Genomic DNA, 14,785 nt, shown 5'->3' with positions numbered 1-14,785 from the left:
AAGTGACGTCTGATTTTTTTTATATGCTACACTCACAGCCAACTGTGTGGATACATTTTCACAGGGGTGACTAAGCTCAGAAAAAGTTCGAATAACAATTAGTAGGCCACCAAATATGTATGTATGTACTAGTAGGTATATATATATATATATATATATATATATATATATATATATATATATATATATATATATATATATTTATTATATATACCCTTTTAATGTGCAGACAGTTTACAACTAAAAATTATATATAATATTCTGAATTTGTACGTGTAAGTATTGGGTAAACATTATAAGAAATCATACTGGCACTTAATATTATAAAATAATTGAAGCGCAGTACAATAAAATATAAATCATAAATTCATAACACTTAAAATGAGGACTGAGACTCGTTGCTTGACAAGAACAAGCATTCTAGCTTGCTTGCGTGCCACCAAACAAACCAAAAAACCCACAAACAACACTTGAACAAGTTCAGACAATTTTATTCTCGCCATACCCTTTACACCTCTGGTAAAAATCCAGGTGTAAACGTTAGAAGTGTAAGTTTTTGTTTGGGGTTAGCGACAAGGAAGAGATGAAAATGACCAACCAGATAGGATTACGAAGTCTTTTACCGTTGACCGCGAGCAATACGAATCGTCGCCCTAGATACTGAAACGTGTATTGAGTATGAGATCTATTTCCGGCAGACCCTTCGGAAGACAATGGGTGTTAGGGGCCAAATGAAGCTACAAATTCATTTATATAAATTTGTAATATTTCTGCTTTCTAGGTAAACAATGTGTGTAACAGATGCAAAGGAGAGTTGCTGAACGTTGAAAAAAAAAAAATAATACATAATCTTGTCCAGATTGTGTATATATATCGGCCAGCTCTTAGCAAATATCAGTCTTGAAGAAAAGAGTATAAGAAGAATTGAGAAGATCTTGTATAAAATAAATTCCACTGATACTGCCCTTCTTCTTCTTCTTCTTCTTCTTCTTCTTCTTCTTCTTCTTCTAACAGTCACAGCAGAAGAAGTGTTTACGTCGATATTCATTACACAGGTGCTATTTCCTTAGACAGTATGAATAACGATGAGCTAGACCTGACACAGCATTTCAGCCTTGAAGGCAGAAAAGGGAAGCCTTGCAACCTCATACTTTATATAAACACGTGGTTAGAAGTAGAATGGGAGTACCCAGTTCAAGAGAAAGTGGTTATTACACAGTAATGACAATAAAATTCGAGGATTTGCTACAAGAATGTTCCCGGAGAAGCAGCTACACCTTTACAGATTCATGTAACCATAAACAAGCTTAAATCAGTGTCTGCAACTCGCATTAATTTACCCATCATTTAACTAGAAAGACAACGAATAACATTATATTTCAGCCTATCATATTTTGAATACTCCTTATGTCATTCTCAAAATCACACGAGGGAATAAAAAATGGAAAAAGTAAACATTCCTAAGTGGAAAGATAAATAACACAACAAAACAAATGAACCTCGAGGACTGTCCATGCCAAATACTTTTCCTAACCGAAAGCTATTCGAAACGCTAAATCAGTAAACCCGAAGACTTTGCCTTAATTTTTCTTCATAATCTGAGTATTCATCATTAACCAAAAACAGTACCTTAATGAATAAAATTTAAGGCTGTGCCAGCCACCTAAGCGCAAGATCATACAGCATAAATCATATATTTTTCTTTAAGCTACAAAGTCACATACCTTGAATTTGTGATGCTAGTTTAGAAAAAAAAATTTTTCCTACAGTTTTTACTCCACCTTATCATATCGTCATGAAAAAGAACGATGACATCGATAATATTTGAATAAATGGCAGAAATTACCATCAAAGCAGAAAATTATGCCCACTCTACGGAGTTGAAACGCCTTGCTACTGAGCACATTTTCGTTTTACGAATTTCAATTCGCATCTGGCACAAACCAGAAACTCAAGAGTTAACATTCCCACTGCATTTCAAAAGCTTCTTCAAGATGTTAAAAATGGTGTATGATTTATGCATATCGAACTAACAGGTTAAATTCTACAAATAAAGAAAATACAATAGCCGAAATATGAGTGCACAAAGCTTGGCGTAGGACAATAGCATGTCACATTTTCATAAAGGTTCAAGAAAATTATGAAGAAATTTAAATGAAATACGCCAAATAAGGCACTAACAATTACCCCCTTGAACAACTCGATGGAAAAAAACTCATTTAAGAAGCGATGCCAGCCAGCTTAGTTCCAAAGGTGAAAAAAAAGAAGATCGACCTGGTCATTCTTTGCATCATCTGAACGTCATGCAAAAAAATTTACTGATCAAAATGCTTGTTGAAAACATGCGGTCTAACCTTTAGTGTAATGTCAAAATTACTGCGGATATTTTACTGACCAGAAAAGCAAAAATACATAGTTGTAAATTAAAATAATGCTCAACACTTACCATTGCAAGCCCTAAGAGTCCCTCCAAAGAAAAATAAAACCAACAACAAAATACTTCATAAAACAATAAAAGGTCTTACGTTTACTAAGTAAGCAGATCAATCTACCATGGCACGAGAATTCTAAGAATACTATTTTATGGCAATTCCTGAGAGAGAGAGAGAGAGAGAGAGAGAGAGAGAGAGAGAGAGAGAGAGAGAGAGAGAGAGCCAGGCCTGATGTGTCTTAATAGATTTTATCAAGACGAGCATCCTCTTCATAATTCAGTATTCCTTCGGAAATTATGACGCCAGTATAAACATGCACTCAAGCATGACATGTGCTTACTGATGCGTCAAAGGGGGGGGATTGGTTGGCGATTCGGGTCGAGTGATTAATTGAGATCCATGACGTCACCGACCTAATATTAAATGAGAGTTGGAATACGTCGACATAGCTGTCTTCATTGGACGGCGACCGTGAGAAAAAACAAAAAAGGCAGGGAAAGAAAAAACTAATTAGTATTCAGTCGCAGACAGGCATGTCTCAGAAAGTGAATACTGTATAAACATTTATAACATTATTCATGAAGAATATATTTTAGGGATTTATTATAACTGTAGGGGCCTTTCTAAAGTGCAGCAATTTATTAGCATTTACATAATATAACATCTTATTAGAATCACGACAAAATCAATTACTATTACGACCATTACAACAATATTTCTTGCGTCGATCACATCATAAGAGAAACACATAACCAATTACACGACAAAAAAGTCAATCGGTACGATCCAGCTGAAGCCCCAACACGATTAAGGAGAATACGACCTTTATCACAAAGAATCCAACAATATTATTCCACTCTTTACTGCCATTACATTATTATCACTACTGCTTTCATCATCATCATCATCAGCTCGTTTACAGGCTTGTTTTTGTGAGGAAGGTATTTTCTATTTAAATACGAATTATGTCGTAACTACACCGAGAGGAATTATTTCTACTTTTATTGGGCATTCCTATTTTTTTTAAATATTGAGAAAGGCGCTCTATCTCTCTCTCTCTCTCTCTCTCTCTCTCTCTCTCTCTCTCTCTCTCTCTCTCTCTCTCTCTCTCTCTCGAGCGCCATTCCTCAGCATTACAGTCATGATCTAGAATACTGACAATAAGCTCACACTTGACTTTCTTTTCTAAACAAATATATCGAAACTGGCATAGCATTCAAATTCCGTGTAGGGAATGCATTTCCTAATAAAACCATTTAAGATTCAAGGGATATAATAAATAAATAAAAACTGAAACGAATATATTATGGACAGAATTCAGACCACGTACCAAGTACTGGGACCTATGAGGTCATTCAGCTCTGGAAGGGAAATTGATAGTGAGAGATTTTAAAGTTGCGACAGGAGGAAAACCTCGCAGTTGCACTATGAAACAATTGCCTGTAGAGGATGGAAAGTAAGAGTGTACTACCGTTATATTAGAAGTATCTCCTCCCTCAAACTAGTTATAACTCCACCAGTTTTTTACGTTCAGCATCAGTGAAAAATGACTATAGCAGTTGCCATTTTCAAACATAAAAATAAAGAAAAGTCGTCTGGCGCGCCTGTACTGTGGAACCCCATAAATATGTAAAGTAAAATACACACATTCAGAGGATACTCCCTTCCAAAATAATTAGGAAGCTACGTTGGATACGATGCAAAGTAAATGTAATTAAATTTCACAATGATCATTATTTTGTCAAAGAAATTAAAAATACATGTACACATGTACGGAAACGCTTACATTCTACGTATGCACGGATGGTGGTAAGCACACCCAAGATAGACATACAACGCGTTCACACTGGATTTTCTCAGGCTTCGCTCCTTGCAAGAATCCTTTCGGAGAAGAAATGCAATCACAATAACAGAAACAATATTATCAAATGAGAAATCATCAATCACTGAATGAGTTACGATCTGTAACGTCGGGACCAGATCTGAATTACTGCAGCCATTAAAAGAAGACACAATAGATAAGGTTAAATGTAGGTCGAATAAAGTTCACGACAAATTCATGTGACAAAAGAGCAAATATTTCATCACCGGTTTTTCATGCCTTCATGACACTGCACATTATCTGTAGACCGACCGACACGAGATCCATTTCGATGTGCACAACAATATAATAATAATAATAATAATAATAATAATAATAATAATAATAATAATAATAATAATAATAATAATAATAATAACCTATAACTATACGTATGCCTGTATGTTCGTTGAACTCCTAAATTACAAATAGAAATATAAACATAATATACGGTTAGAATAGTCACAGGTTAAGGATATTAATAAAAATCCTATATGAATAGTAATATTGGTCGATACTCGTATTTTTTTCTATTGTAGCATCAACCTACGTGAGATGAACTCCACGTTTAGTTCTGCCGTCGCCCAGTTGGGGGTAGTCTCTCTTTCCTGTGCCTCATATGCAAATTTTAAAAATTAATTTATCATGGTTCCAGCTTTGGAGCACTCTGTGACAACCCTAGGGTCAGGGCTTGCCGTCTTGACACTACACTGCAATGTAATTTCCATGATTATCTTTACTGAAACCGGGAAAGTATCAACTTGCATTGCATCATAGTCGAATGCACGAAATAGTTTCAAGCTAACACACACACATGTTTATATATATATATATATATATATATATATATTATATATATATATATATATATATATATATATATATATATATATATATAAGGTATCTGTATGTGTATGTTCGCTAAACAGGTGTAATTATGAAATACAAAGATAATGGAATCGTGACGTGGTGAGAATCATAATGATATACTTTTTAACCAGGTGGGCTCCTTGCGTTAACCGGAAATAAAATATGCATTTATTTATTATTATCATTATTATTATTTTGCAGCTCGATTCTCTCATCAATAAAACAATATTTACTATAAATCATTCCCGAATGAAAAAATAAGTGAAACTAAAACAAAGGACACAAGAAACTAGTCCAAACGTGGCAGGAACATCCTCGTGGCCTACATTCAAATTTTGGGGTGTCAAAGAGTCACATTCTCAGGAGAAAGTCCGCCGAGGAAATTGGTTAAATCAAAATTTTCGAGGAACGAAATAGCACCGCCTGTAATTTCAACCCAACGGCATAACCTGGTCATTACCATCAATCTGGGGCTATGAAGTCAAACAGAGAAGTCACATGATGTCACCAATGCAGTTCTGGCGACTGATAACATCACAGGTGTCTCAACTTCAAAGGAAAAAAGGGAGTGTGATATATATATATATATATATATATAATATATATATATTATTATTTATAGTTATATAATTGTTTATATATATAAATATATATAATATAATATATATATATTATATATTTATATCTATATATATATATATATATATATAATATAATATATATATATGTATGTGTGCATATATATGTGTATATATATATATATATATATATATATATATATATATATATAATAATCTTTATACATATAAAACTGTGTTTGTAAAGTAGTGCACTATACAAATTTGAAACACTTGACCGATCTATGAAAATTTGGCACGTGGCCATCTTTTGGCCCAACTTAGATAATAGGGTAGGCTTAAAACACCAGTACCCACGTGACATACATACAACAGAGACATCACAAATGAAATTTTCGTTTTTAGTAGCTCCATCAGCTTTTCCCTCAGGTGCTTTAAGTAACTTTTCACCTGATCGCTCCAGGTTTTCTTCCAGGCGTTGTCAGACGTATGGCTAAACTGCAACAATAAATCCCTATAGCACTAATTTTTGAATCAGAATTTAAGTGAATTTTTATCATAATTAAAATTATTAATAGCATTGTAAATTACCTTGATAAAATCAACATGAAAACCTATATCGATAATTTCTATAAGTAGAGATTCGTTTTCTGTAGTAACCGAAGTCGAGAACGTCTTCCCTATCCGTGCGGCGTGCATGCGCAGTAGCTGCTTATATGTCCCGTGCAAGATAAGCATATGATTCAAATGCGTATTTCCTTATTAAATGTATTACAGTTATGCCTGGATAAAAGGGACAGTCACTGTGTGCAGTGTGTGTGTGTGATATATATATATATATATATATATATATATATATATATATATATATATATATATATAATACACACACACACACACACACACACACACACACATATATATATTATATATATATATATATATATATATATATATATATATATATATATTGACGAACTATCGCTAAAACATACGATATCTCATGTAGTCGTAAAGCTGGAGGAAGGAATGAAAGGAGTTGACAAACCCTTTCGTGTATTTCTCACACCTCCTCAGGGTCAAGTGATACAAAAATTCATTATTTGTTACAAGGACACCTCTGTGGCAGCAATACAAAAACATAAAAACTATCGTACTACTATTTAAAAACTGTCTAAAAATGTTGTTTACAAGTAGTTCATCCAGTTTGTACATCCCGGGGCTGCTGTTGATGAAATCTACATGATTTTCTTTATTATGCATGATTCGACAATATTTCGTTTTGTGATGTCTTTACAGAACTTGACCTCTTTCGCTTTCTTCCAGTTTATGGTGTGGTTGCACTCATTCATATGTTGAAACAAACTGCTTGCTTTATTTCCTGTTCTTACATTATATTTATGTTGTTTTAATCTTGTTGCGAGATCCTTTCCACTTTGTCCCACGTACATTTTATTACAATGATTGCAAGGGATCTCATATATGCAGCCACTCTTCTGTAGAGGGGAATTCCTGATTAACAAATTCTTAAGTACATAGTTCTTAAAAATGACATTAACATTAAATGGTCTCAATAGTCCAGGGATGGCCATAAACTGGTTACAGTATGGTAAAACAAGAAGGTTATTCATATTAAAATCACTCTTATTACTAACTTCATAAAATGTTTTTCTTGCTTTACAGAAAGCCCTGTTTTATATATATATATATATATATATATATATATATATATATATATATATATATATATAATGGATGTGTGTTCCAGGTTAACTCTGAAACGCACTGAGCAATTTCAACCAAACTTGGTATACAAAAGTATCTGGAAAAGAGTACTGTGGAGGTAAGACATCACTGGCATCAAAGGGAACCAAAAGGAGAGGAGGTGGAAGGCTTCCCTGAAACGGGGCTGGTTCTGCCTGTAGACTTAGTAACTAAATAAAATCGATGAATTTATCATACCCATTTCGGTATTGATATGACTTACTATCTGAAAAAAATACTGTAGGGGTAAGACATCACTGGCACCGAAGGAGGTAGGTGAGGAGCGGGTGTCATGTCCAAGTTCAGCCCCAATAAGAATGGGGGTTGGGAAGGGGTGAAGTATAAAATGCCAAAATTACTGGGCAATGTCATTCAAGCAACTATTTGTACAGGAAAGAAAGGGAGAGGTGGGAGGTGTTGGGGAGGCGAAGAGAGAGAGAGAGAGAGAGAGAGAGAGAGAGAGAGAGAGAGAGAGAGAGAGAGAGAGAGAGAGATATGGGGGGGGGGAGTTTATTATCAGTTGTCATACAGTCTTTCTGGGCAGCGCCAGGTTGGTTAGTTAGTCTAAATATGAAAAAGAATGTATGTGTGTGTATGTTCCAGCATATCTCTGAGACCCATTGAGACATTACTGGCGCCAAAGGAGGTGGAAGTGGGAAGGACTTTCCTGAAACACAGCTGATTTGCCTGTAGACTTAGTAATAACCAAATAAACTCTTTGAGTTTACCATACCCCAGTTCAATATAAATATGACTTACCATCTGGAAAAGAATACTGTGGGGGTAAGACATATCTGGTCCCAAAGGGGTTGGGGGTGGGAAGGGCATGACATGTAAAAATAACTGAAAAGACAGATATTCTTCTAATCAATTGTTTTCAAGGTCGCTAAGATGAACAGTGACACTCATGGTGCCCTTCAAGTCTAAGTTTAACCCTGATAGGAAGGGGGTGTGAGAAGGGGTGAGATATATAATGTAAAAGAGGACAGACACCATTGGCTAATCCATAGTTTTTGAGGTTGCTGAGATGAACAGTGACACTCCCAATGCACTGTAAGTCTAAGTTGAACCCGATAGGAATAGGGGGTGAGAAGTAGTGAAATATAAAATGTCAAAAATGTTGGGTATTGTAATTGAATCAACTGCCTTAACAGAGAGAGAGAGAGAGAGAGAGAGAGAGAGAGAGAGAGAGAGAGAGAGAGAGAGAGGAAGTGAAACATATAGGAAGAAAGAGTAGAAGGGAAAAGAGAGAGAGAGAGAGAGAGAGAGAGAGAGAGAGAGAGAGAGAGAGAGAGAGAGTGAGTGTGTGTTTAATCAGTTCTCACTCAGGAGTTTTCCTGGGCAGCACCAGGTTGGTCAGCTAGTACCTGGATAAAATTGTCAGACAGCACAGTAAAAGAGGTTAAAGGGAACAGACAGCAAAGTAATACCTGGATAAAGGGACAGTCACCACAGTAATGCCTGGATAAAAGGGACAGACAGCACAGTAATACTTGGTTAAAGGTGACAGACAGCACAGTAATACCAGGATAAAAGGGACAACCACTACAGTAATAGCTGGATAAAAGGGACAGAAAGCACAGTAATACCTTGATAATCTGTGACAGACAGAAATCTAATACAAGGATAAAAGGGACAGTCACCACAGTAATAAATGGATAGATTGGATGGACAAGACAGTAATACCTGGTTAAAGGTGACAGACGGAACAGTAGTATCTGGATAAAAGGGACAGTCACCACAGTAATACTTGGACACAAAGGACAGTCACCAGATTAATACCTGGATATACAGGATATTCACCACAGTACTACCTCACAGTTTACCCATGACTTCTCGAAGGATAAAAGTCCCTATGATAAAAGTAGAATAGTCAGTCGGACTGTCAACCTCTTCCTTCTCCCTCTCCCTACCCATACACTGCCAATCAGTTTCCAGGGCAGCGGCGGGTTGGTTAGCTAGTGTATGTATGTATGTATGTATATACTTATATAGTTTGTACGAATAAAATACACTTAGGCATAAGCATAGGCAGAAAATAGTGGTCGTACACACTTGTACATGACCAGTTTTATGCGTACCTCAGTGAAATGTCACATACAAGGAGAGAGAGAGAGAGGGAGAGAGAGTTTACTCTGGATTTTTTAATAAGATCATTTTCATAAGTTGAAGAATCCTCTTCCTGCGTTGGTGAACCTGTCGCAACAGGTCACATCTGACGATTTAAGCAATCAGCTATCATCAGGACAATCGAGTGGTGGACACGGGCTTTGAGTCGTTGTTATTACTTCATGACACTGATACACGAGGCATGATTTGCACAGAAAAAAATATACCAACGCTGAGCTGGGAATTTTGAGTGGGACTACAAAACTATTCAAGACTTTTCGATCTTATCTGGGGAGAGAGAGAGAGAGAGAGAGAGAGAGAGAGAGAGAGAGAGAGAGAGAGAGAGAGAGAGAGAGAGAGAAATTCTTACCATGAAATATTGCATCACCTTTCGATAAAAAGAAACAGCTTGGGGTATAACCAGGAGCTGTTCTTTCATGAATATTTGTATAATCAAATCAGTCTTTCAGATACTGCAAAAAAATTTACATTCGCTGCATATCAGAAAGGAAGCTACCACTAGTCTCAAACGTGATATGCAGGCGATTAGTGAATGCTGTAGTCGGTGGGGTATGAGGCTAAACTCTCGTAAAACGAAAACACTATTGAGTAGTAGGTCTCGTGCTGATTTCAAACCCAACCTCCCCTTCAAGTGGATGGCAATCTGTTGAATGAGTCTGAATCTTTTGACTCATACCTTACTTTTGAGAAGCATCTATTGAAACTGTCTGCAATACCGCACGGAAGTTAATTACCATACGTAAGGCCTCATACATTAACAACAATGGTAAAATCAACGCAACCTGTTTCAGCTAATTTACCCTTCCTCTGTTAGAATACTGTTCTCCAGTGTGAATGCCTGCCTATGCTAGAGATTTACCTCTTTTAGACAGACTGGCTCGTGGTGGTAGTTTTTTTTTATTTTCTTATTTTTTTTCCTAACAGTTAGGACTTGGACCATCGACCGATGGTCACTTGCTTGTCAATTTTTCATAAGATGTACTTTAACAGTGAACTTTTGCTATCACAACTGAACTCATTTCCCGTCGAGCAGCAGTACCAATATGCAGTAACTGTGCTTCGCTGATAAGGAATTAGAACCTCAAAGCTTCAAGGTAAGATGCAATACACTATTACCCTAAAACAATTCTCATTTTACTTTTAAAAATATATTTACATTTTCAACTATTTATTTACTAATTAGTTCATTTATCTCTGTTTTCTAAAAACTCTTCTTTTTTCTGTAGTTCTTATTATCTTCTGTAAATTTCCTACAAACGAATAACTTATTCTTTGGAAGCTTGAATTTCATGTAAATCGCCCCTATAGGCCTGTTCCTTAATAATAATAATAATAATAAGTGTATCCAATTCACTTACAAAAATAAGTGCATAATTATAACTAAAGCATCTTAGTATTAAACAATTAAGGTTTCATTTTTTAGCTCTTGTTGCATTCCCGTGTTCATTGTAAACTTCACTCCCTGTCACCTATTGTCATCTACCAGTATTAGTTCCTTTTACCCTTTCCTAAAACCCTAAATGCAGGTTTTTACAGCGTCTTCGGTATGTTGTTTGCACTGCATTTTCTCATACTTATTTTACCCATACTGTAAGAAAATAATCCAAACTTCTCTCGCAAAATTCTGCTTGGAGTGGCTCTAAGTATTTAAGGTAGGCGTGTATATATATAAATAAATAAATATATATATATATATATATATATATATATATATATATATATATATATATATATATATATATAATGTGTGTGTGTGTGTGTAAGAAAGAGAGAGAGAGAGAGAGAGAGAGAGAGAGAGAGAGGAGAGAGAGAGAGAGAGAACCTATAATAGTAGAATGTTGTCTAGCTTTTTTTATTTGGGGGGGTTCGTGTGTGAAGACTATGGTTCCTGTTAAAATGAAGCAAGTGTTCCTAAGCTTGGTAAAATCTACATGAAAGACGCAGTTCTTGGCTTTATTATAGCTTGAATCGAAGGGAATGCTTTTCCGTTATTGGTTATTGATATTCATAAACCATAACTAATCAGCTTCCATATGAAGCCAAAACTCAATTTACCAAATCGAATAATCAATTTTAATTATCAACTTCTTACATAATGTACGCTAATTCTAACAGGAATTTTGACTTTTTTTTAATACCAGTAACCTTTTCAGGAAAGATTTACTTCATTGTGTTGCACCCTTACACTCCCATGAAAAGATGGCTTGTTTTTAGGTAACGGAGGATAACAAATACATTATTTCTTATAGCCCATCGCAAACATATAGTGCCATAATAGAATGATGTTTGGATTGGTAAAAAGTTTTTATTAATACCAAAAATCTTTACCTAAACCATAGCTTTGAGAATTTTGTAGATATAAAACTGGGGAAAAACAGGGGAACTGAATAAATAAAAATCCATTCGTAATACTCGACGTTGTGCCTCTGGTGTATCATTAAAGCAAGAGTAACGAGAAGAAATACAACTGGCAGCAGCTGACTCTGCTTATGACGTGTTATCGATGTGAGTAATGCAGCAATGTTTCTAAAAGCATATTTTACTTACACAGTAATTCTGGAGTTATTTCCGTTTTGGATGATTTCTTATGGATGTAAGACCAGGGAATATACCTAAACGCACTTTAGGAAGAATGGAGAGGCTTCAAGATTTATACCAGACACTAGACATTATGGCTACCTCTAAACCAGTGTTTTTAAAACCAAACCTGCTATTTTACCGGGTTCCCTGCTAGTTATTATTCCTATTTATGCCAAGCTTGTAAAGCGCCGCAACTGACGATCAACTTGGGAAGGGGAACAGTGATTCAGCTAAATAATGATCATCATTACCAAGATTGAGTGATCGCTCAAAATGGTGGCGGCATTAAACCCACAACTCTGGCGTTCGTCAGGAAGCAAAAACTGACACGCAGCTAATCTCAACTTAATGTAAATACGGACAAATGGACCAGAAGCACCACTGGATGATGTGAGAACACTGCGACGCCTCTTTCAGTACAGGTAACAATGTATTGTATGACTTGAGAGCTAAATAGCGTGTGTGTATGTGTGTGTGTGTGTGAGAGAGAGAGAGAGAGAGAGAGAGAGAGAGAGAGAAGAGAGAGAGAGAGAGAGAACGGAATTATTGCCATAACAGCTTCGAAATGAACATCATTTTCCACTATAAAGCCCGAGCAAAAATAGCTTTGCCGACGTTATTGTCTCCTGCAGAAACTTGCAAGTATACCAGATAAAACCAAATTCTGGCATTAAAAGGAAGATTAAATTTTTTTTAAATATATAAAAAATGCATAAGAGAAAGAGAACCTCTCTCTCTCTCTCTCTCTCTCTCTCTCTCTCTCTCTCTCTCTCTCTCTCTCTCTTGTGACGGACGGACTACCGGGCACAAGCAAACCGTGGGATGAAAGAGGAGGGGCTGTAACTGTGGATCACTGAGTTTTCAGACAATTTATTGGCTTACTTCTGAGATTCTGTTTCTGGGTGGTCTCTTTGCCAACAATAACTTTTAAATATTGCCCTTGGAAGTCAAAAATATATTCTAGTTGGGGAATAACAGTCATCTACCGATGATTAGACAAATATGTGATCTCTGATGGCAAAGCTGATGGGTAGATTCTTCAGAATCAGGCATTCTTGATGTATATATTTTTTTCAAAATTAGAGTTTCTGATCATAAATAGGATACATAATGGACAAAAAGAGGAATATGAAAACAACCTCATAAGTAGACACAGACAATATACACGCAAATACAACATCATGCAATCTATTCAAAACCATTATAATTCAAGTATCCTTTACTCCTAATAACAATTAGTTCCAAAATAAAATAAAAAATAAATAAAAAAACAATTTTTGGTTGAATCCTGCATCAAAAAATCTCCATTTAAAACTTGCAGAGTTAAATCCTGCACGCTACCACCTTTTTTTTTTTTTTTTCTTGGCACTCAAATCGTTAGAAGTCGTTCCGGTGGTCTCTCATGACACCAAGTATCAGGATCATCTGCCATCCGTTCCACCGGACCTTCGAGAGACGATTCGACAAGCGCTTATTAAGAATTCACTCTCCCACGTCGGTTCAAATCAAGACAACGTCCGCTTTCCGGAGAGCGACAGGTCCTTGACTCTGTGCTCAACTTGAAAATAACTGACCAACGGGGTAGGAAAAGATACGTGATGACTGCCGCAGGAACTGTATGGAAGACTCAACGTGCTTTATATCATGTCCTACATCATGACCTCTCTTTGAGAGAGGAGAGAGAGAGAGAGAGAGAGAGAGAGAGAGAGAGAGAGAGAGAGAAACTGCTTACAGAAACTTTTACATAAAAAAATAATTCGAAATCAAATCGCAAACTATTTCAAAGACCTTTAAACATAGGTGGCAGGCACCCGCAAAAATACAAAATGAGAGTATACAACAACAGAACAAAACCCTTTAAAACCTACATTATTAGAATGTCTTTCGAAAAGTAATGCATGACGATCAGTCTATATTTTGTCGTTATCTGCTCTTTCAGTGGTTTCTAGCCCGCAATACTTCATGACCAATCTTCTCCTTATTTCCTTATTATGTTATCATTTTCGCATAAACTTTTTTGTTTTTAACCAAAGTTTGGATGTTTTGTCTATGGGAATGCTAGTACCTGAACATCACTGCGTTACAATCCATCTCATAAAACACAATTAGCCATTGTTTGCTTGGGTCTGAACAGGGAAAAATGCAATTAGTTAAAGAGGTAAGAACAACGGTAGTTGATGAAAGAGGCTGGGACCTGAAGGGGTCTGGCTAAATAACTGCAATTTTGATTGACCTAAGAGACTACCCTAAAGTATAAAACGGACCACAATCCAATCCATTTAAATTTCGTGGTGTGCATCCTATTGCTAAAGAACCGGTAAGTCATCACTTCAAAAAGGAAAAGAATTAAGAACACTTCCTGTTTACAGAACCAGGCTATTCATTTATTGCGCATCACTCCTTTAGCAAGGAAAAGTTCTCATCGCCATGCCAATGGAATTGAAGATTAATATAGAAAAAATATCCTAACAAGGGAAATATAGTATACTTTGCGTTCACTTTCAGTAATAAATCCGGTATGGTTCTTAATAAAAAAGCTTAAGAATCCGATTTTTTTTTTTTTTTTTTTT

This window comes from Macrobrachium nipponense, chromosome 22, assembly GCF_015104395.2.
Source record: "Macrobrachium nipponense isolate FS-2020 chromosome 22, ASM1510439v2, whole genome shotgun sequence".
NCBI classification, from domain to species: domain Eukaryota; kingdom Metazoa; phylum Arthropoda; class Malacostraca; order Decapoda; family Palaemonidae; genus Macrobrachium; species Macrobrachium nipponense.
The sequence above is the reverse complement of the archived record's forward strand: the minus strand, read 5'-3'. Positions refer to the sequence as shown.